This window comes from Dipodomys merriami, unplaced genomic scaffold (assembly GCF_024711535.1).
Source record: "Dipodomys merriami isolate MVZ:Mamm:240054 unplaced genomic scaffold, mDipMer1.0.p SCAF_5, whole genome shotgun sequence".
Taxonomy (NCBI): domain Eukaryota; kingdom Metazoa; phylum Chordata; class Mammalia; order Rodentia; family Heteromyidae; genus Dipodomys; species Dipodomys merriami.
Window position 1 is genome coordinate 28943260 of NW_027206068.1, and position 24595 is coordinate 28967854.

Below are 24595 nucleotides of genomic sequence, written 5' to 3' on the forward strand. Positions count from 1 at the left end.
CCAGCTACGTAACTAGGTCTCTCAGTCTTCCAGCAGACCATGCTTGATCACTCTCTGACCAAAGTGATAGAAGCATGAGTCCTATATAGTGCTTCAGGAGTCTCCCTAAGGAAAAAGAAGGCAGATTCCTCTTGCACACCTGTCTGAAGCCATCTAGGTTTCAGACACATCCTAGGAATGGACTAGCAAAAAGGAACTAGAAGGACGTCAGGGCCCAACATCAAGCCTGAACTTCTTCCATTTGTAGGATAAATATATTTCAGCAATCTTTCAAAATGTTTCATGTCCTGATACAACTGCCATAACTAGAAAATGTGGATGAGTTATAAAAACAGTAAAAGCTGGATATGTAGCTAAGAAGTAGAGGGGTAGTGGTAAATTACATAAAATAAATTCGCAAAATACAGCTTTTCTAATCAAAATGTGGGTATACTCAGCAACATACATAATTATATCCTTTATCATTGATTAAGCACTTACTGTTTATGAAACACTTTACATACATGTTCATTACCTAACTTAATCCTCACAACATCTTATAAGGTAGATACTATCATCATCAAATACAGATTTATAAGAAGTAGAAGTTCACAGAGATTAATAGCTTACATAAAGTAAAAAAGATGGTAACAGTAACAAGAGGGTTTTTTTTCCATTGCTTTCTTTACTTTTCATCTTGTTTATCTGTTTGGGGGACGGTAAGGAGGGGGGGCATAGAAATGCAGAGACAAAGGGTGAACAAATGCAGCAGTGATACTTACTAGACATTATGTGGATACAACTTGTGGTAGGGACAGGCTGGGGTAGCGGGAGTGGGGAGAACACTGAGAGAAAGTGAGTAAAGGGGTGACACTGTCCAAAAAGAAATGTACTCACTACCTGAAACCCCTGTACATCACCTTTATAATAACAATTTTTAAACATTAAAAGTTGGTAACAGAGCCAGGAGCTGGTAGCTCATGCCTGTAATCCTAGCTACACACGAGGCTGAGGTTGGAAGCCAGCCAAGGCAAGAAAGGCCATGAGACTATTATCTCCAATAAAGCACCTAAAAACTAGAAGTAGAGCTGTAGCTCAAATTGGTAAGTACTAGACTTGAGCAAAAAAGCTTAGTGACAGTCCCTAGGCCCTGAACTTAAGACACACACGCACGCACGCACGCACGCACGCACGCACGCACACACACACACACACACACACACACAGCTGGCGTCCATCAAAAGCCAAAGCCCATGTGTTAATCATGTTGAACCTATAAGGATACAGCAGATAGCTACATTTCATAGTTAGTAGCATTTAATAATTATGATCCCACTGAGTGGGCTAGCCTTTTTTGCTTCCAACAAAGTTTTTGGGGTTCTTTTTCCTTTTTGAAGTAAAAAGCTGTTAGTAGCCGGGCGCCAGTGACTCATGCCTGTAATCCTAGCTACTCAGGAAGCTGACATATGATCGAGGTTCAAAGCCAGCCCAGGCAGGAAAGATCGTGTGACTCTTATCTCCAATAAACCATTCAGACAACCAGAAGTGGTACTGTGGTTCAAGTGGTAGAGCGCTAGCCTTGAGCTGAAGAGCTGAGGGACAGCACCCAGGTCCATAGTTCAAGCCCCATGACTGACAAAAAAAAAAAAAAAAAGAACCAAAAAAAGCTCTTGGTAAACAATAACTACTAATTACTGTACAAATAAATGTCATTTTAATTTTGAGAAAGATTTCAAACAATTAAACTACTTTATTCAATTACTCAATTGTTTTCATCTAAATACCAAAAAGCAATCAATAATAAATTGATTCTATATATCATTCACACAAATATGCACAGTGCCTTGAAGATACTTTCCTTGCTTTGAAGGGCTGAGTTCAGCAAGCATGGAAACACCTGGTATTTTATCCTTCCTACTGAGAACAGTTGCTAGTAAGTCCCATAAAGAGACACCGTTAGGTACAGGGACCAAGGGATTTCCCAATAATCACATCAAAAGTGTTGATCATTCTATACCTCGGAGTACTATTATATCTTCAAAAAAATAATGAAAGTGTGAGCAGTTTATTCTAAAAAAGGAGATGAAGTACTACTATCCAGTATGTTTTAAAAATATTTGGGTGGCTATGCAAAAGAATTACAAAGCACTACATAGTCACACTTAACCAAGAGAATGTTGCTGAGAATATCAAGTTTATTAGGTCAAATCCTTCACTATGATGATATTCAATGTATGTATGCCAACATTAACATTCACGCAGTTTTTAAAAACAGGCTACAAATAGCACACATTCCTTTACATAGAGTTCACACAGAAAATTGAGACACTGTTAAGGCAAGATTGAGAAAGGAAATCAACCATCACTCAAGAATTTTAAGTCTCTGGACCTGGGAAGGTGGCTCAGTGGTAGAGTGCTTGCCTCACATGCATGAGGCCCTGGGTTCGATTCCTCAGCACCACATAAGCAGAAAAAAAGCCGGAAGTGGTGCTGTGGCTCAAGTAGTAGAGTGCTAGTTTGAGCTGAAGAGCTGAGGGACAGTGCCCAGGCCCAGAGTTCAGGCCCCACAACCATCAAAAAAGAGAGAGAACTTTAAGTCTCTTCTCTGTGAAACAGTGAAAAAGCCCAACTCTGATATGGTAGTAGTTTTGAGGTATCTCTACAGCCTAAACATTTGTGAGGATCAAAACAGGAGACCCAGTTGGGCACTGGTGGTTCACGCCACTACTACTTAGGAGGTTGGGATCAGTAGGCTAGTTTAAGGCCAAAACAAGCAAAAAGTATGAGAGACTTCATCTCAACTAACAGCTGGTGTGAATGGTACATGCTTGTCATCCCAGGAGGCTGAGATCAGGAAAACGGCTGCTCCCAGCCACGGACCCTATCTTAACAGAAAAATCTGGGCACAGCAGCACTGGCTGTCCTCCTAGCTATGGTGGAAAGAATAAACAGAAGATCACAGTCTAGACCTGCTCAGCAAAAAGCAAGAGTTCATGATAAAAATAACACAAAAAGGGCTGAGGGCATGGCTCACGTGCCTGCTGGCACAAGGCCCTAGGTTCACACTCCAGTACCCAGTAGTAGAAAAATAAATAGGAGGGCTATAAATTAAAGGGCTTGGACCAAGCGCATGCCCTCTAGGATTTCTTCCCTTATGAACAGTCCTATAAGTCACCATTTGTGTGACCACTTTATAGTTAAGCAAGTCAGGCCAGAGTTACATGATATTACAGGGATCTGGGCTCCAGCTACAGATGGTGTCTGCACTACTGGCCATGTTCTCACTTTAAATGTGCTTATGATCAGTATAGGAAGATAAATGACACATTTTACCTCATGCAGAGTATTTTAGTTTAGTTTTAATTTTAGTTTAATCTCAAATATTTAAAGAAGGGAATCTAGAAACTCTCTAATTTTCCATTAGCTACTTTAACTACACAAATTGAGGGTGGGAGAACTTAAGTCTTTTTCATGAGGGAAAGGAAAGAATATAGTATCTAGGAACTTCAGAATGTACAAAACAATAACTTTCAAAATAGATAATTGTCATCTAATCATCATTGCTTAAACAAAACAAATGAGTATGTGACCAGTTTAAAGAGTGTTAATGAGAGAGTTTAGTGTTTCCTTATCCTGATGACTTATAACTGAGAGATTATAAAATCACACAGAATTCTACAGGTATTCACTTTCAATGTGTCAGCATCCCTTACTCTGGGAAGCTCCCAAATTGGATAAACATAAAAATCTGCTGTGTTCAAGAGGAAAGAAATTGTACAAAGTAGTAGGCAGAAAATTTCAATGAAGCTTTTAAATTATGCTGGTCCATCTATGGCGACCTTCACAGTCAATGTACTGACTGCTTCCAGCCCATTACTGAGGTTTATGGAAGCAGTCTACAGATGTGTTGGTAACCCACATCTTGGCTTCACTGGTTACCTTTGTCTAACAAAAGATACAGCTGTTGAGCTGAGAGACTTCTACGGAAATCAATAAAGTCTTTCTGATTCTCAAATTACTGTTTTCTTCATCCACAGCATTAGATTAATAATCTCTGCTTTTTATAAAAACATTAGGGCTTGGAGGGTTGGCTCAGGTGGTAGGGTGCCTGCTAATGAGCATAAAGGGTCAGACAATGAGTTCGAGTCCCAGTCTCTGATGGGAAAAAAGAAAGAAAGAAAATCATTGAAAAATACAGAAAAAATGAAAGAGCACTGTAACTATTAAATATTAAAGAATTTTTATAAGGAATTAGTTAACCATTTTAGTTGGCAAAAAAAAAACTGTATCTAGCCGGGCGCTGGTGGCTCACGCCTGTAATCCTAGCTACTCAGGAGGCTGAGATCTGAGGATCGCGGTTCAAAGCCAGCCCGGGCAGGAGAGACCATGAGACTCCTATCTCCAATAAACCACCAGAAAACCAGAAGTGGAGCTGTAGCTCAAGTGGTAGAGCGCTTGCCTTGAGCTGAAGAGCTGAGGGACAGCGCCCAGGCCTGGAGTTCAAGCCCCATGACCGACAAAAAAAAAAAAAAAAACTGTATCTAAGACAATCTGCCTTCAAAGATATCCCAGAACACATCCTCTACCATGAAAGCCTGTTAATGAAATAAACACACAACTAATGGTTATTAAATTTAAGTCAAGTAAAGAATATAAACTGGAGACATGTAGAATTCTCCAGTAATACAGGAGTTAAAGTAAAATAGTACTTGAACTTTATAACAAATCAGTTGAGTGATTTCTATGCCAGTTTTATGCATGCCTTCTCAGATTTTCAAGATAAAAATATTCTTTCATGATTAGTTTATTGCACAACTCATTTCGCTAGTAATATTTCAATACAGGCTTTTTCACTTATATACAGTTCAATGTAAAATGTCAAGATCAACACGACCCGAAGTACAGCCATATTCTTATTCACATGGAGTAGAAAGGTATGGTTAAACCACACTGTATCCAAAGCTACTTCCCACTATAAAGAGAAAACAAAATCAAAGGCAAATATTTTTCCAAATCCAAAGTAAATGTACATAAAAATCCCCCTACACTGGGCACTAGTGGTTCACACCTGTAATCCTAACTACTCAAGAGGCTGAGATCTGAGAATCTCAGTTCAAAGACAAGAGGGGTAGGAAAAGTCCATGAGACTTTTATTTCCAATTAACCACCAGAAAACTGGAAATAGTGCTGTGGCTCAAAGTGGTAGAACTCAAGTCTTCAGCAAGAGCTCAGGAACAGTGCCCAGGTCCTGAGTTCAAGCCCCATAACTAAAAACAAAAACAAAAACTAGATTTCTAAATTCACAAGCATCAAAATAATGTAATATTCCTTTATTCCTTTCAAAAAAAAGTATAACCAAAACCTTACAGTGGAATGCTTATGGTAAAATGTCTTTCATATACTGGACTAACTTAAACTTTCATTTTGCAATGTAGTATCTGGCTAGTTTAATTTGGAATGAGTGAAAATAGGGGTAAAAGAAATGCACTAAGTATTTTCATCTCTTGAACACTTACTAGGATTCTCACAAACTAAAATCTCTGAAAATCACCTTTGGATTTCAAGTTGACTTAAACCTGTTCTTCGATCTCTCTCTTAAAATCTCTTTTTTTTTTGGGGGGGGGGTCCGGTCGTGGGGCCTGAACTCTAGGCCTGGGCGCTGTCCCTCGGCTCTTCAGCTCAAGCTAGCATTCTATCGCTTGAGCCACAGCACCACTTCCGGCTTTTTTCTTTTTTGCTTATGTGGTGCTGACGGCCTCATGCATGCAAGGCAAGCGCTCTACCACTGAGCCACCTTCTCAGCCCCTCTCTTAAAATCTCACTGTAAATAAAATTCCTTTCTTAGCAGACCTACTATTTTCCTGTATCAAAACCAGACTATTGTGGGATATAGGTATTCTTTCTTTCATTACATAACTTCTTCCCAAATGTCGGTGTTACTACATCATAGGCAATGAAGCAAAATAGGAACTGCTGGAATTCCATCTAGTAAGATGGAAAATATTTCTTCATTTACAGAGACTTGTATCTGAGGAATTGCTTTCTGAAACAGACATCAGATACCAAGCACTGAATGCTAAGCTAAAATCAACCAGGCAAGTCACATTATAAAATATATGGAACAACCTATTGGAAGTGCAAAGGCAAGAACTCAATGGCTTTTTAAAAGGCTGTTAACTTATTACCTTAGTATTTTCCGAGTTCAACTGAAGTGTGTAATACATCAGATCCCTGGTGCCCATGGAAGCATATTGACAAGTATGAGGACTATATTGAGTTTCATCCAGGGGGAAAAAAAAGCGGGGGTGCATCTGAATTCAGGTTCAGAAGAGCCTGCAGTAATGCCCAATTTAAGAAGCAAACAACTACAGAAGGGAAAACTCAGAAAGCACTGGCTTCCTCCCCCCTCCCCCCCTCAAGTTTTGGCTCTTTCCGTGTTTTAATAAACGCACTTATTTCAAGATAAAAGCCAGGAAACCTTTTGGAATGGCTTTCCAGAAGGTGAGTAACTTAAGAGATGAAGCCGACAGAAGTTGCTGAGAAAGTTGTGGCCCCGCTGATTGACATACAACCCAGAGAAGATACACCCACTTGTAATCCAATCCGTGGAGAGGCAGCCGGGTAAGGTGGGGGGACCTTCACTCCCAGAGACCGCGGCTACTCACCCCAAGTCCGGGGCGGGGGGGGGGGGAAGGGAGGGAGGGAGGGAAGGAAGGAGGGAAGGAAGGAAGGAGGGAAGCCAGCCCAGCGCTCTTCGCCCAGCGGGCTCCGGAGACGCAGGCTCCGCAAGCCTCCAGGTGCAGACATTCAAACGCAGCCCGGCGGCTCACAAGTGCAGCAGCATCTACCCGCAGGCAGAGGCAGGTCTGGGGGGACCAGGAAACCCTCTCGCCACCCGCTAGACAGCCCCGGGCGGGAGAGAGTCGACCGCTCCTCACCGAGACGGAAGACGAAGCAGCAGCAGAGACACCAGAGAGAACTGCAGAGAGAACGAATCTCCTCCCGCGGGCTGCAGCGCGCACAGTGCTTTCCCCGGCCGCTGGCGCGGGCGTGGGCGCGCGGTGGAGGGCGGGGCTACGGTGGCTGGGCGGGGCTACGGGCGGAGGAGGCGGGGCTCACCTTGCGCGAGGGGCTGCCAAGCGCGTGCGCCGCCGCCGCTGCTGCTGCTGCTGCTGCTGCTGCTGTGGCTGGTCCTTGGCCGCCCCCGCTGTGGGCCACAGCGCCGAAGGCCACGCCGCCCCCACGCTGCGGGTGGGCCCTCGGCGTCCAGCGCTCGCGTTCCTCCGCCCTCGGCCTCGCCGCGCCGGCTGGGTCCCGGTAGCCAGCAGCTGGAGGCAGCGCTTCAGCACTCGACGCCTCACCATCCTGGAGGTGAGCCGTTGCCGCCGCCGCTCGAAGGCCGCCGGGCCCCTCGGGCCGCGCGAGAGACGGCAGCCGGGTTCGCCGCGCCGCCCTCGGCAGGATCACTCGCTGAGGTGACCTTGGAATCCCGCCGTCTGGCCAGCGTTAGGCCCGCGCGGGCCGTTGCCCGGGCCTTTACCAAGATGGCCGCCCCCATAGGCCGCGACGCCGTTGCCATGTTGGTAAAGGAAAACCCCGGGGTCTCAGCCCCGAGCCGGCCGGAGACCCACTTCACCTCCCTGCCCTCACCGGATCACACGAACGTCCTCGTGGACAGCACTGCTGAGACCTCACGGTTCCTCAGCGTAGAGAATTAGCTCAGCTCCGGGATGGGCTGAACTGCATTGCACGCGTGTAAGCGCGCGGCTGGAGTAGGGCCGGGCTAGCGTGACGCCAGCGCCCGCGGGGGCACACCGTGCTCCCGCAGCTCCTCACCCACGCGGTGCTCCCGCAGTCCCTCCGCAGTCCCTCACCCACACGGTGCTCCCGCAGATCCTGACCCACACGGTGCTCCCGCAGTCCCTCACCCACGCGGTGCTCCCGCAGTCCCTCACCCACACGGTGCTCCCGCAGCCCCTCACCCACACGGTGCTCCCGCAGCCCCTCACCCACACCGTGCTCCCGCAGCCCCTCACCCACACGGTGCTCCCACAGATCCTGACCCACACGGTGCTCCCGCAGCCCCTCACCCACACGGTGCTCCCGCAGTCCCTCACCCACACGGTGCTCCCGCAGCCCCTCACCCACACGGTGCTCCCGCAGTCCCTCACCCACATGGTGCTCCCGCAGTCCCTCACCCACGCGGTGCTCCCGCAGATCCTCACCCACACCGTTCTCCCGCAGTTCCTCACCCACACCGTGCTCCCGCAGATCTTCGCCCACACGGTGCTCCCGCAGTCCCTCACCCACACGGTGTTCCCGCAGTCCCTCACCCACACGGTGCTCCCGCGGTTCCTCACCCACGCGGTGCTCCCGCAGTTCTTCATCCTCTTAAAAAAAATCCCAGGATAAGAACGAAAGAGGGTAAAACTGACTTTTTAAATTTCTTAGTCGGACTTTCTGATTTAAACTGCAAGTTGTAATTAGTCATTTCAGGAATTAACTTGCACATAAGCAAATTGAATTCAATGACGAATGATTGGGGGAAAAAAATCTAGGGTGAGTTCATGAAACAGAAACAGGGTTATCTTGGGTTAAATGTATCCATGTAATACTGAAGGCACTTCATGTAACTATGGGCCTTATCTCTTCAAACTGGTTTGCAGTTGCCTTTTTCCTCAATCCTTTATATTTATTTAGTAGTAATTATAAATGTTCACATATGTATGATACATATTTGTATTGGTACATGAATTTTACATTATATATTAATATGGGTAATTATAAAAATAGTTGTGATGTTATTGTTATTATAAAGGTACACAGAGGAGTTACAGCTACATAAGTCAGGTAAAGAGTGCATTTCTTTTTGGACAATATTACCCCTTTCCTCTCTTCCATCCCCACCTACAAGTTGTATAGTTCATTTTCAGCACAGTACCTAGTGAGTACCACTGCTGCATTTGTTCACCCTTTGTCCCTCCATTTCTGTGGCTGTTTTAAAAAGTGTAATTAAAAGCTACTTGCACTTGGGTGGGGCAGAGACTGCCCAGCAAAGTTAAAAAACAAAAAAAAAAAAGTACTACAAACTGAACCAAAATGAAAATTAAAGTTACTACTCAGAAGTTCTTCATTGTATTTAGGAAACATGAAAGATGCCATTTCTCCCTTTCTTATCCTTCATTACAAAAGCAATAATACACAAAGATACTTGTTTTTACAATGCCATTCCAATAAGCTGCAGACAACATAGTTCAGCTGGTTCTCCTGAAATATTTCATAACTACAGTATCATTGTCACACCTTAAGAAATGATTCCTAGCCATTCATACCATAGCAAATTTCCATGATTGGACTGAGAAAGTCTTTTATTTTCTTATAAAGATGCTGTACAGAGAAGTTACAGTTACATCAGTAAGGTAATGAATACAATTCCCCTACTTCCCCCCTCCCGCTTCCCCAGAAAGTCTTATAGCTATTTTTTGTTCATTTGTTTCTGAAGTAGGATAGTATTTAAGCTCATGTATTGCCTTTATTTTTTTTTTATAATGAAAATCAACTTGAAGGTTTGGCTATTTTCTGTACATATTACCATCACAAAGGATCTATTAAGCATAGAATTTATTTTAGGTCTTAGCATTAAAACTCAAAGATACAAATCAGAGCATATTCAAGTTCAGTGCTGGTGGCTCACATCTGTACTCCTAACTACTCAAAAGGCTGAGATCTGAGGATCTCAGTTCAAAGCCAGCCCAGGCAGAAAAGTCCTTCAGACTCTTTTATCTCCAATTAACCACCAGAAAATTGGAAGTGGCCCTGTGGCTCAAAGTGGTTCAGCCCTAGCCTAGAGCATATGTGTCCCTAGAGTCTAGGGACACATATTTAAAATGCTACCCATAGAATTCAGTTAAATACCACATTAATACCCAGTCAAATGAAAAAATCGCTTATTATGAAGAATCTATAGAAGTCTAGAACAGGTAAATTACATGCCTGTAATCATAGCCACTTAGGAGGCTGTGAACAAGAAGATTGTAGTTCCAGGCCAGCCTAGGAGAAAAGTTTATGAGACTTCCTTCTCAACCAGTAACTTAGCACAGTGTTATGCCTTGAACTATGAACCTCCTGTCTTCACCTTCTACGTAGAGGTGCTATATAACAAATCAGTTTATGAATACAATGCATCTTGATCAGTGTTACCCCTTCACATTTGCACCCCCGTTCAACCACCCCTTCCCTTTTAGTTTTGTGGTATATACAATTCTTACAGCATTCTCTCTTCCTCCCCTTCTTTATTCTTCCCCTTTCCCCCTGGCCCCACCTCCTTCTTAGAAGTACCCATTTCCTGATGTTGATTTTGTTGGGTTTTGTCCTAGTCTTCCTAAAATACTATTTGAGTTCTCCATAGAGCCTATTATAATAGACTCAATTAAATCACTTATAACCACTCACATACCATCAATGTAATTATTTAGAGATTTATAGGCACATTCTAGCTACCACATATGAGGGAAAACTGCAACCTTTTTTCCCCCCAAGTCTTTTCATTTCCTTATCATGGTACAATATTCTTTTTAATACATGAGTAATATTCCATTGTGCATATATACCACATTTTCTTGATTCATTTCTCCATTGAGGGGCATCTAGGCTGATTCCATATGTTGGCCATGATGAATAGTTAGAATGGCTAACATCAAGAAAACAACAACAAATATTAGTGAAGATCCAACCACAATAGAACTCTAATACTCTTTTGGTGGAAATATGAGCTTGTTCATCTACTCTGGGAAGCAGTATGGAGGTTCCTCAAAAAACTAAATATAGAACTACCTTATGACCCAGCAATCCTACTGCTGGGCATGTAGCCAATAGAACACAAGATGACAGCAAAGCCATTAGCACAACCATGTTCATTGCAGCACTGGTATACTAATTTTAATCACAGCAATGGAATTTTAGACATTTTAAAATATAACAATAACAAAAATAGTGAATGGGGAAAATGGATTAGTCCATATATATTTATGATTACAAATTATTAGACTTTAGTTCTAATCATTAGATTATCAAGTGCAATACATGGATAAGTTAGCCAGGAAATTGTAGGAATTTTTTTCTTGTTTTTTCCAAATGACTCCTACACTTTCTTGGTTCAAAGAACATAATGAGTAAATCTTCATAGAAGTATGCCATTTTTTAATCACTCATTTTGTTCTCTGAGATTTTGCCAATATTTTTAGTTATCATGTAGTTATATAGTTCTACAACTATAATAAGGTTAGAATAAAACACCATTGTATTATAAACTGAATTGAAACCCATTTGTACAAAGATATTTAAAGATTTCAAAGTTATTTACAGATATTTGAAGATAAGTAAAAAATTAAAGATAATTTAAAAAACAGCATCAGATGTTTTTCAAAACCTAGAGATTGAGTTTTAATATTGAATTTGGTAATATATTAAGTTCAGCAATAATGTAGATTGTGTTTATTTCCCTTATCCCAACTAGCCACCCTGTTTTAGGAAAGTTGAAGCCCTAAATAGGTATTACTTTTCTAATAGCTTGTAGGGTTAATTGAACTCTGTGTGTATATGTATGTGTGTTGGTACAGGGGTTTCAACTAAGGGCCTGGGTGCAGTCCCTCAGCTTTTTCCACTCAAGGTTGACTATTTGAGCCACAACGCGACTTCTGACATTTTGGTGGTTAATTGGAAATGAGTCTCATGGACTTTCCTGCCTAGGTTGGTTGTGATCCTCAACCTTCAGGTCTCAGCTTCTTGAGTAGGTAGGTTTACAGGCAAGGCATCACTGAACTTTTTTACATACTTAACTTGATTCCTTTCCACTTTGATCATTTGATCTGCCTTGTGCCTGTGGCCAACTCCGACCTAAATGTTCCCATACATGACAATTAGAGTTGCTCTAGACAGTCTTGTTTCTCATATACAAGGCCCAAGGCAAGAGTAATAAGAAAGTCCACATTCCACATATCTAGTAATTTAAAAGCTGTAAATAAGGCTAGAGATTGTAAAGTAAAAGACATTTAGTCATCCTTGCTTGATAAATACCTTCATAAAGATGAGTTGGATTCTCACACAGAATTCATATGAGGGATTTGTTCTGATCTGACAACCTTCTCTGTCAGCCAGACCTTAGAGGTCATTCAGAGCTGACCTCTGGTCTGTGACATTAGCCCCAAGGCTTTGTCCTGTTCTCTCCCATCCTGGAGCTTACCCATGTGTATCCTGCCCATTGTCCAAATTATTTTGTCTTAGTACATTAGAGCTGCTATAACAGAATATCATAACTTATGCAACTCACCAAAAGAATTTCTTTCTCATAGTTTTGGAGGCTTCGAAGTCCACAATCAAGGCACTAGCAGATTCAGTGTCTTGTTCATAGATGGCATTTTCTTACTTTAACTTCACATAATGGAAGAGGTAAAGGATCTTTTGGGGGCTGCTTTTATAAGGATACCACTCTCTAATCACCTCTCAAAAGCCTTCTTAATATTATCATCTAGTAAGTTAGAATTTCAACATGTGAACCTGAAACAAACATTCAGATCATGACATCATCCATCCCCAACAATGAGTTGCCCCTGTAGCCACCTCTGGGCACAGTATACGCAGCTTGGTACAGCTTGGTATTAAGTGGATAGACATGGCAAAGAGGTTGATGTGAGTCCTAAAAGTATACTTGGGACTCCTGACACAGCATCCAAACTTCTGGCTATCTGAAAAATGGTTGGGGAAGGACTTTAGGCTCCAAGTGAGCCTGTTTTTCTGGCATACTTGGGTGGAGGCACAGCCAAAAGAGGCCAGAGTGAGTTCTCAAGTGCAGGGCCTGGAGCAGGTTGCCCTTGTACTTGGATCTAAGGGAAGTTCTGTTCTGAATTATACACACAGCCATCCCAGAGACAAGGAAATATGAAAGAGTCACAGAGTTCCACCATTAGTGATCAGGCAACACTAATTTCAGCATTTCTAGTCAGCAAGAATGACATTTATTACAGGCACAGGAAGAATAGACTTTTGTCTTCTTCCCTGCAAAGATCCAACCAGACCCCTTAGCTACATCTGATTCTCTACAGACTGAGTCATTAAAGATAGTTACTTAACTTGATCCTATCTCCCCTTGATTCCTCATTCCCCAGCCACAAACAGGTATCTATGCTTCCACTTTGAGAACAAAGAAGGCTGAATAAGCCCCATTATCAGCACTAACCAAGATGCCTACTCATCTAGATGGGTCCTAAATGTAATTACAAGAATACCTTAAAAAGTCAATGGAGAGCCGGGCGCTGGTGGCTCACGCCTGTAATCCTAGCTACTCAGGAGGCTGAGATCTGAGGATCGCGGTTCAAAGCCAACCCCGGGCAAGAGAGACCGTGAGACTCCTATCTCCAATAAACCACCAGAAAACCGGAAGTGGCGCTGTAGCTCAAGTGGTAGAGTGCTCGCCTTGAGCTGAAGAGCTGAGGGACAGCGCCCAGGCCCAGAGTTCAAGCCCCATGACCGACAAAAAAAAAAAAAAAAAGTCAATGGAGGAGGAACCAAAGTGGCAACAGCCCAGACATTGGAGTGATGAAGACACAGCAAAGGAAACCCTGAGCAGCTGGAATAGACGAGGAATTCTCTCCAGAGCTTCTAAAAGGAACTAGTAAGCTAATACCTTCACTGTAGCCTAGAGAAACTGATTTCATGTTTGGTCTCTATTTGTGTTGTTTTAAGTCAAATGGTATATAGTAACTTGTGTGAGCAGCAGTGAACGCTCAATATATCCTCCCTTAAGAAGTCACTTAAAAGCTGGATGCCAGTGGCTCATACCTGCAATTGTAGCTACTCAGGAAGCTGAGATCTGAAAAGCATGGTTCACAGCCAGCCCAGGAAGAAAGTTTGTGACTTTTATCTCCAATTAAGAACTAAAAGGGGCTGGGAAGGCGGCTCAGTGGTAAAGCACTTGCCTTGCATGCATGAGGCCCTGGGTTTGATTCCTCAGCACTGAGTAAGCAGAAAAAAAAAAAAACGGAAGTGGCGCTGTGGCTCAAGCTCTAGCCTTGAGCTGAAGAGCTGAGGGACAGCACCCAGGCCCAGAGTTCAGGCCCCACGACCAGACCCCCCCACCCCCCAAAAAAGAACTTAAAAAGCCAGAAATGGGTCTTTGGCTTAAGTGCTAGAGAGCTAGCCTTGAGGAGAAAAGCTCAAGGACAGTGTCCAGGCCCTGAATTCAAACCTCAGGGCTTGTACCAAGAGAGAGAGAGAGAGAGAGAGAGAGAGAGAGAGAGAGAGAGAGAAAGAAAAGAAAACACATGAGAGAATGAGAGAAGGTGGGGGGGGCGCGACGCAATGGAGCAGCAGGAAAGACACTGGTCAAATTCTGGTCTAGGGTATAGCTCAGTGGTACAGACCTTGATAATATGTTCAAAGCCCTGGGTTTGATTCCAACAACCCACCCAAATGTATGTGTGTATTTATATAATATATATTATATATAATAAATGTCCATATGTTTATACTTACAATTGTTAAATTAACACAGACAGGACATAATTTCTAGGCTTCATAGGACTGGTTTTGTCCTTGGACACTACAAAGCATGGCTGTAAGCTACAGAGAAAGGAGCAGAAGACTTAGGCTGCTCCTGGTCTTGTTCTAAATAAGTCACCAACTGCCCTAAACCTTTATGCTTTATCTTGTAAAATAATGAGGTTAATTCACAGGATCTCTAAGATCCCTTCCAGATCTAAAATTCAGACGTGTGGCAAAAAACGGTTTACCTTTGAATTTCATATTCACACTTTATTATCAGTGTCCCCACCCTCCCTGTCTACCATGAAGCTTATCTATAAACCACACTCAGGTCTGAGTTAGTCACTTGTGCTTCAGTTTTCTTCCCAGCCTTCATTTTTTAACACTTAACTTCAGAATAGTTGCCTTCAAGGTAATTTTTTACCTTCCCCAAATAAAATGGTCATCCCTGTTCATAGATCTTTTAAAGCAGTTGTCAAGTAATAGTGTGGCTATTTTCATTTTTTTGTTTCTCAAACCAGAATGTTATGCAAACACTCCCTATTTATACTTTTAGCACCTACTTCTGTGATTGGTGCAGACATTCATGTCTGTGGTCTGAATAAGTAGAGGAATTCCTTAGATTCTGAAGAGCCTACCTAGAGGTGGTCAAGAATAGAAAGCAGGGTGGGATGCACATAAAGGACAAAAGGACAGGGAATTCATGGTTCAGCAAGACATACAGAGCCCTGGAGAAAAGGCAGACTGGTGTGCATGATGATTTAATTCAAGGCTATCCTCAGATGCTCATTGCATATTCAATTTAGCATTTCTCTTTGACCTTGTTTCAAAGTCAGTTTCTAAGTGGAGTGAACAGTATGTGCTACCTCACAGAGCAATCTGCTGATTAGAAACTTAACTGGGGTGGATGGCAGACAGCCACACATGATTTGTCATCACTGTTTCCTGAATGGCTCTAGGCAGAGGCTGGCAACTTTAGAATTTTATAGTAGCTACTTAACAACTCTGTCGTTATAGATCTTTCTGAGTAATACTTCATAAAACTATGTACATACAATTTTCCTTCTTAGTTTCCCAAGGCACCCATAATGAATTTAGGGTTTTCAGAATATACCAGAATTCTTGAGGACAGTTCCGGGATTCACTCTTAATTAGTTTTGGTTCCTACTCAGGCCACACACTGGTGGCTCATGCCTATAATCCTAGCTACTCAGGAGACTGAGATTTGAGGATTGCAGTTCAAAGCCAGTCCAGGCAGGAAAGCCTGTGAGACTCTTATCTCCAATAAAACACTAGAAAACCAGAAGTGGCACCATTTCTCAAGTGGTAGAATGCTAGCCTTGAGCTGAAGAGCTGAGGGACAGCGCCCAGAATTCAAGCCCCAAGACCCGAAGGAGGATGAGGAGGAGGAGGAGGGAGAGGGGGAGGAAGAGGAGGGAGAGGGGGAGAGGAGGAGGGGGAGGGGGAGGAAGAGGGGAGGAGGAGGGGGAGGGGGAAGGAGAGGGGGAGGGGGAGGAGGAGGGGGCGGCAGCGGTGACTACTCAGTTCTCCAAAGAGCAAGAACCATGGACTTTGGGGGGTTCCCTAGATGTCTGTAGGTAACCCCAGCTGCTTGCATGAAAAGTTATTGGCATATATTCAAAATCCAAACAGCTGGACCTCACTCCAGAAGTCTTAGTAAGACCAGCCATAATAATAATACTAATACTTAGAGTGTGTTCACTAGATGCTTACACTCTTCTAAGTACTTTATTAACATTTACTTACTTAAACTTCTCAGCAGTATAACTGCCATCACCATGTGCTAATAAGGAACCTGACATGTTAAGGAATTTGTCCAATATCCTAATGCCAGTCAGAAGCAGGATTTGAACTTAAACTGCCTGTCTTCAGAATCTGCACTCTTAGCGCTGTGCTATGCTTCCTATTTTCTGTAACAAGTTTTGCACATGATTTTCTTGGGTAGTGATGTTTGGGAACCCTGATAACACTCATATGATATATAAATCTCCTTTTCTTACCTGACAGTCACCTAGGTTTGGCCGTTGGCCATCTATTTATCCTTTGAAAATTGAACCATTGTCCTTTTTCCATAGGCCTACGTATTAGCACTGGATGCAGAACCAAGTCTTTCTCACGTGGTCCTCATACTAAATCTCCCAGTCTCCCTGGGAAAGAATTGACAAGATCAAGGGTGACAGTTCTGATCATGAATTCAATTCCATAATGTAGTCCTACCACCAGCTCAAAAAACCCTCATTCTACTCTCTGGATTTACAAATGACACCCACTCTGGACTTCTAAGCCTTGTTCCTCACCCATTGTGATCTCCCACTTCAAATTAGATTTTCCCCTCATGTGGCTTGTTAAAGTGTCCTGTCTCCCTGCCTGCACCTTTCTCCTGATACCTGAATATCTTCTAATCCAGTTATTCATATTGGTGGAAGTATCAGAAGACTAAAACTATCACATAAAAGCATATAATTGAGAGGTTAAGGAGTATAAAGTCTTGTTAGTCTTTGATTTGTCTGACCTTGTAAATGATAATAAAGGCTGCAAGTACAAATTAAAGTACTCTCAGGTTGCAGGCTGTCGCTGCTTCTGTGGAGCTTTAAATTAATCTAGAATGTTCATATATTGAATAGCTGGTGAGTTCAGCTGCTCCTCGCCTTAAACAGGTCACAGAAGACAGAGTTTCAGTTATATCACAGATGACTGTTTATGATATAGCTATTTCTCAGAAAACACAGCTGTTGGCTTGTTTTGTTGACTTCTAGAGAGCTAAAGAGGCAGATGCAGCCATAGCTAGTACTGTTTTGTCAACACTGTCTCAGAGTTAAGTCCAACTCAGACTCAGTAATTGGATTCAATCATCCTTTCTTCCTGCTGACACATCTGGCAAACTTTCAAGTGTTGTCACTTTCCTAATTCTTCTACCTGCCCTGTGACAATAGTCTAAATAGTGAAGAAGACAACTGGAAAAAAACATTTTATATTGTAAAATAATGCATGTTTATTGTAAAAAACTTATAAAAATACATTTAAATATAAAGATGTAGATGAAACCACTATCCATCCAGAATCTACAGATTAGCATTACTAACATTATGTTGATTATACTTGTGGTTTAAAAATAACTTTTTTGGGGGAGGGGGCGGGTTCCGGTTGTGTGGCCTGAACTCTGGGCCTGGGCGCTGTCCCTCAGCTCTTCAGCTCAAGGCTAGCGCTCTACCACTTGAGCCACAGCACCACTTCCGGCTTTTTTCTTTTTGCTTATGTGGTGCTGAGGAATCGAACCAAGGGCCTCATGCATTCAAGGCAAGCACTCTACCACTGAGGCCACCTTCCCAGCCCAAAAATAACATTTTTTGTATGTGTCCTAGTCCTGGGGCTTGAACTCAGGGCCTGGGTGCTATCTCTTAGCTTTTTCTGTTCAAGGCTAGCATTCTCCCAGATGAGTCACACCTCTACTTCTGGCTTTTTGGTGGTTAACTGAAGATAAGAGTTTCATAGATTTTTCCAGCCTGGGCTAGCTTTGAACTTCAGTCCTCAGATCTCAGCCTCCCTGAATAGCTTGGATTGCAGGTATGAATCACCAGCATCCAGCTAAAAATAACTTTGTATAGACTGGAGACATGGATCAAGTAGTGTACCATCTAAGAAAGAGAGCTGAATAAGCATGAAGCTCTAAGTTCAAACCCTGGTACCAGAAGGGAATCTGGGAGGAGGGGCCATGTATATGACATGTTTATTACAAAATAACATTTAGGGGGAAATTAATGATAAAAGTAATGATCATCATTTATTGAACACTTATCATATGCCAGCTCCTGGACTAAGAACCTTAATATGTATTAACCTTAGGACTATATTGAAATTTCAGAAGACAATGACCTCCACTCTTCTCTATGCCAGAAGGAAGGTCTGCGTGGACCAGGGTGAGATCATTGAAATTACCAACCTCAACTTTCATCAGAAGATGTGGAAACCTATGAAAGATGGGCTGATCATCAGCAAGTCTAAGACTGCCTGTTCCCAGGATTCATTGCCAGCAAAACACCTTGGAAGTCTAGAAAGGCAGGTAAATGGGATAGGTAAGTGGAAGAGATCAGCCAATGAGAATATCTGGCCTGTAGCCTAGGGAGGAGGTTGTAAACTCTGCACAGGCTGCTAAGAAGGTACAGTGACTCTAAGAAGAATGTGTACACATGAAGTTGAAGGGGAACACGTTTAAAAACTGGCAGATTCTGATGGAACACATCTATAAACTGAAGTCACCCATGGCTCACAGAAAGCTCCTGGCTGAGACAGCTGAGGCCACAAGTCTGAGACCTAGGAAGCTGTAAATTTCCTAGCTCTCCAGGAACCAAACAGATTATCACACTCCAGGGGGGAAACAACTAAGAAATAAAACTCCCCTTCTCAGATCTGTACATAGTGGTCTTGATGAGTGATCACTGAAATAAAACAGGCCTTTAACTGCTTGCCAGAACAACTATAATTCTCCCAAAAGCCTCAGCAGGCAGACTGGTGAGAAAATAAAGCCAGATTCAAACTAGGCAGCTGTCGAGAGCCTGGCTCTGACATAACATACTACATAAAGAAGACAACAAAGTTCATAATCTCATGACTTAACCACTATTAACATAACATGTTACATTTAAGAAGCACCAAAAATATATTAATGTAGTTCAAGGAGATTAAGCAATGCATTAAGAAACATTAGTCACCAGGTGCTGGTAGCTCATGCCTCTAATCCAAGCTACTCAGGAGGCTGAGATCTGAGGATCACAGTTCAAAGCCAGCCCAGGCAGGAAATTCCATGAGCTTCTTATCTCCAATTAACCATCACAAAACTGGAAGTGGCACTTTGGCTCAAGTAGTAGAGTGCTTGCCTTTTATTGAAGAGCTCAGGGACATCATCCAGGCCCAGAGTTCAAGTCCCATGACCAACAACAACAACAACAACAAAAATTAATCATTATATATTGATATTAAACATCTGTCTCTCTGACTAGACTAAACCCCATAAGAAGGAGCTCCATGTCACCACGCTAGATGCTCAAGGTCTGTTACCTGGCACAGAAAAGGCACCAAAGAGTAAGTAACTAAATTGTGAAAGAATCCTTAGTAAAAGAATCAAATAAATATTTCCTGGAAAGTTTACCAGTTGCTGGTAGATAAGATGTGGGGCTGGGAAGGTGGCTTAGTGGTAGAGTGCTTGCCTTGCATGCATGAAGTTCTGGGTTAGATTCCTCAGTACCACATTAACAGAAAAAGCTGGAAGTGGCTCTGTGGCTCAAGTAGTAGAGTGCCAGCCTTGAGCAAAAAGAAACTCAGAGACAGTGTCCTGAGTTCAGTCCTCAGGACTGCCAAAAAAAAAAGTTGCTATGATGGATATGATAGTATCAACGACATTAAAAAAAAAAAAAACAGCCTATGAGATGGGGGAAACACTAAGCTGACCTTATTGTCCAACAGAGAACAGAAAAGTGATCTAACAGGGAAGAGCTCAACTCTGGGATGAAGTGTCCTAGGATGGAGGTGACACAGGGCTTTAAAGCCAAGCTTACAAATCAAAGTTGAATATGTTGTTTCCAAATTGGCTGAAACCAGATGGTATGTCCAATCACAGATGGCAAAAAGAGATCATTTTAACACCAAGGTACTCTTTTATTTATTTTATTTTTTATTGTTCTTATAAAGGTGATATTATGATATTACATAAGTCAGGTAATGAGTACATATCTTTTTGAACAATGTATTTTTATAGGTACAATTGTATAAATAAATAATAACAGCTATATATAATAATGATGATATAACAATAACAGTTCTGATAATTTTGATGTTCTAATTCTCCATAGAAATTGAATATTAACCTACTTTTTTCATTGTAAGTTGGTCATAAGTATGTAAGGCTCAAGGTGTATGGGAACCAAAACACAACAATAAAACGTGATCAAATGGTCACTATAAAGTTTAAAGTCAAATACTTGCATACTTCTCAAGATAATGTCATCTTATCAACCAGAAAGTGTAGTGTGTAAATGTGATGTCCCTACCTAAGTCAAACCAAAAATACCATTTTATGTCTGTGTCAATGCATTCCCAAATGAAATATGTTTTAAAGAAAAATACACATACATACACAAGATTTACTGTGCAATAAGAAGCACAAGTAGATTATCTACAACTAAGCAAACTTGTTACTAAATTTATCCCAAGCTGATTTTAGAGGAAAGTCTCTAGAGTTGTAAATAACTTTGTTACCCCCTCCCTCGTTTTTCTCCCACTTTCCCTGGGAAAGTGGGAGAAAAACGAGGGAGGGGGTAACAAAGTTCAACAAGAAATGTACTCATTACCTTCAATAAGTAACTGTAACCGCTCTGTACATCACCTTGACAATAAAATTAAATTTAAAAAAGAATACTTCTGCATTCTCTCTCTCCCTTTCTTTTTCCCTTTCTCTCTCCTTTTCTCTCTCCCTTTTTCTTTATCTCTTTCTTTCTCTCTCTTTTGCATATATTTTCCCAAAGGACGTTCCACTAAATGAATTATTTTGCTTGACATTCCTTTCATCCCTTTTTAATAAGGAGAAAGAATTTCATGAATCATTCAAAACCTCTTTTTATGCCTGAGAAAATTCTGTTTATTTTAGACTCTGAATGATTTGAGACAAATTGACAGACCTACTTTTTGTGTTTTCTGTATTCATGGTAGCTAATGTAGAGAAACAAAAACTGTGCAGACCTTGCAGCCTGATCCTCCCTGAAGGAAAATCCTAATCACCAATTTCAAAAGCACAAGCTTGGCTAATGAGCAATGTCACAATCTGCAGCCATTACCTTTTAGTTTAAATCAGATTTCCTTACAACCTAAAAGTACAAAAGAAAATCAGTCTCAATGCCCTGGAGACTCTTTAGGCTATTGCTCTAAAACTACTCATGGAGTAAAAAATAGTCCCCTATTTTCTTTTTTTTTTTTTTCTTTTTTTTTTTTTTGGGTCCGGTCGTGGGGCCTGAACTCTGGGCCTGGGCGCTGTCCCTCAACTCTTCAGCTCAAGGCTAGCGCTCTACCACTTGAGCCACAGCGCCACTTCCGGCTTTTTTCTTTTTGCTTATGTGGTGCTGAGGAATCGAGCCCAGGACCTCGTGCATGCAAGACAAGCGCTCTATCACTGAGCCACCTTCCCAGCCCCTAGTCCCCTATTTTCAACTTAATTAGTTGGAGAGTATCCTATAGATTTTAAAAAAAAATGCAATTTATTGACCACTAATGAACAGCTACATAAAAAAGCACACATTGAAAATGCTATTTATGTATATTATAAGGAACATAATAATGCAGAATGCTGTTTACTTCACACAAAACCTCTCATCTCTTATTTGTTTGTTCTCTCTTTGCAGTTCCTATCTGCTGCTTCACTGAGTGAAAAGAACCTCTAGGCAGAGTCACTGAAGCACTCTCAAGCCCTGTGCTATATTTTTATTAAGCTCTCCAGGCCAGCATCATGAATGCTGATACTGGCAAAATAGTCAAAAGTAGAACAAGGGGGATTTTAGGTTGTCTTTGCAAAGTCTTGATTCCTACTGTTTAAAGCTTTAGAGATCAGTTAGGGCTTGACTGCTTGTATAATCACCTTTTGTTATATGCCAAAATTCATTTGGGAAATGCCCTAGTGAGACTTAGAATGGTAGACTCTCTGGTTTGGAAGGGACTCTATATCAGCGAGGGTCTTAGCAGAAAACAGAATTACACGCAGTGAATCTGGAAGAGTTGGACCAGAAGGAAAGCCAGTTGTTTGACACAAGTTGGCAAACATGAAGGGAAACTTCCTAATAATATTTGTTAATATTTCAAATTATTAATCTAATCAAATTTGCTTACTTTTGATTCATCCATTTGACATATTTTAGAATAGAGTGCCTAGAGAAACTTTCTCTTAATTAGCTCATATTGGGATTGGGAAAGATATTTGTACTCTTCTGAATGGCACAGGGTAAGGACCACAGATCTTGCCCAACACACATTCTTATGCCACTAACTCTGTTCTGACTCAAGAGCTGCTAGAGAAGAGGTCATGGTTCCATAACAAACCTTCCATATTTTAGGCTATATCACTTTTTCTCCATGATTGAAAGAGGCAGTGAGGGCTCACAGCATTTAGATTTATGACTTCAGCTTTTTATCTTGTATTCCTCCTGTACCAATAACATGAACTTGACAAGCAGTTACTGTCTCACTTTACATACTTCTATAAAAAAAAAATTCGGGGGGGTCCGGTCGTGGGGCCTGAACTCTGGGCCTGGGCACTGTCCCTCAGCTCTTCAGCTCAAGGCTAGCACTCTACCACTTGAGCCACAGCGCCACTTCCGGCTTTTTTCTTTTTGCTTATGTGGTGCTGAAGAATCAAACCCAGGGCCTCATGCATGCAAGGCAAGTGCTCTACCACTGAGCCACCTTCCCAGCTCCTAAAAAAATTTTTAGCTATGTGAAAAGATACATTGCAAGAAGAAACTGATGATAAAGGTGAATTGTTTTAAAAGCAACAAAGTGGGAAACCAGAAATAGCATCAGAGAGGTAGGACCCAGAAGTGGCTGCAGCCTCTTTAAATAATAAGTAATCTGCTGTAAAAGAAAATATGGAATAAATTTGTAATTATTACCAAAAGGAAAATAAATATCCATGTAAAGATAAAACATGCTCACTCATTACCTTGCCCATGTAATTGTAACCCCTCTGTATAGTATTTTCACAATTAAAAAAAAGACTTTCATTAAAAAAAAAGATAAAACATGCTGATGAAAGCAACTACATAAAAAGAAAGAAAGAAAACATCTCTAATTCATTTCCTTAATCCATGAAAGGTCAATGTTCAACACATTAGAAATGTTCAACATACTGCAAATGCCTAACAATGCCATGGCAAAAGAGACTAGCATAATATTAAAGTTTATTACTAGTTATGACACTTATTCAAGCACCGAAATTTCAATATTAAAAATTCTACTTGTAAATATTTAGTGAAAGGTAATTAAGTCAGTTAGTAGCTTTTGAGAAAAAGAAGTTGGGTTCAGTGGTTCAAGCCTATAATCCTAACCACTTGAGACAAAGATTGGTAACTTGTGCTTTGAGGCCAGCTCTGTGGAAAGGATAAGTTTATGAAACTCAATATCAACCAATGGCTGGGTATAGGAGCACGCTCCTGTCATTCTTAGTGACTCAAGAAAGCCCAAGCAGGAGGATCAAAACCCAAGCCAGCTCAGACATAAAGTGAGACACCACCTCAAAAATAACCAATGTAAAAAAGAAGCTGGAGGTGTGATTCAAGTGGTAGAATACCTGCCTTGCAAGCATGATCCCTGCAGTTCAATCCAAAAGGAAGTAGAATAAAATGTAATGGAAGTAAAACACATACTTCAGAGTTAGAAAGCCCTCAGTGATGTTCAGAGTACTTATTTTGTGCTTTGGGAAAGGACCAAATTTTCCTGAAACTTGGTTTTTCTTGGTTTTAAAGAAATGTTAGCACCAGGCACCAGTATCTCATGCCTATAATCTTAAGTACTCAAGAGGCTGAGATCTGAGGATCACAGTTCAAAGCTAGCACAGGCAGAAAAGTCTGTGAGATTCTTACCTCTAATTAACCACCAGAAAACCAGAAGTGAAGTTGTGACTCAAGTGATAAATGCTAACCTTGGGTAAAAAATATCAGGGACACTGTCCAGGCCCTGAGTTCAAGCCTCAAGACCAGAACACACACACACACACACACACACACACACACACACACACACACACACACACACACGAAAACAACAAAGAAATGCTACCACTTTTTAATAACTATTTTCCTTTTCTACCTCCTCATATCTCAGGAAACAAAAATATAAGTAAAAAAGGCTCCGTTTTAGCTGGGCACCTGTAATCTAGCTATTCAGGAGGCTGAGATCTGAGGATCTTGGTTCAAAGCCAGCCAGGGCAGGAAAGTCGGTGAGACTCTTATCTCCAATAAACCACTAGAAAACTGAAAGTGTAACTGTGGCTCAAGCGGTAGAGCGCTCACCTTGAGCTAAA

General features: G+C 41.7%; 1 protein-coding gene and 1 long non-coding RNA gene across 8 annotated transcripts in view; one reads left to right on the forward strand and one right to left on the reverse strand.

Moving 5' to 3' along the window:
- Window positions 1-7261, reverse strand: part of Napepld (N-acyl phosphatidylethanolamine phospholipase D) — a 36529-nt gene extending 29268 nt beyond the window's left edge. For 3 of the 5 annotated variants that reach the window (XM_069996304.1, XM_069996303.1, XM_069996302.1), the window contains exon 1: window positions 7099-7261. The gene's annotated coding sequence lies outside the window, so the exon portion shown is untranslated. Of the gene's footprint in view, window positions 1-6164; window positions 6175-6917; window positions 7030-7098 lie in introns of those variants that run through there. The other 2 variants (XM_069996306.1, XM_069996305.1) reach the window with 2 other exon arrangements.
- Window positions 7114-22799, forward strand: LOC138809599 (uncharacterized). 3 transcript variants are annotated; one of them, XR_011366901.1, is made up of 5 exons: window positions 7114-7350; window positions 18433-18611; window positions 19536-19617; window positions 19999-20182; window positions 21927-22799. It is a non-coding gene; the product is annotated as an uncharacterized lncRNA (long non-coding RNA). The 3 variants fall into 3 exon arrangements; XR_011366900.1 differs by having other exon boundaries at window positions 18433-18598; XR_011366902.1 differs by having other exon boundaries at window positions 18433-18594.
- Window positions 22800-24595: the final 1796 nt, after the last annotated feature.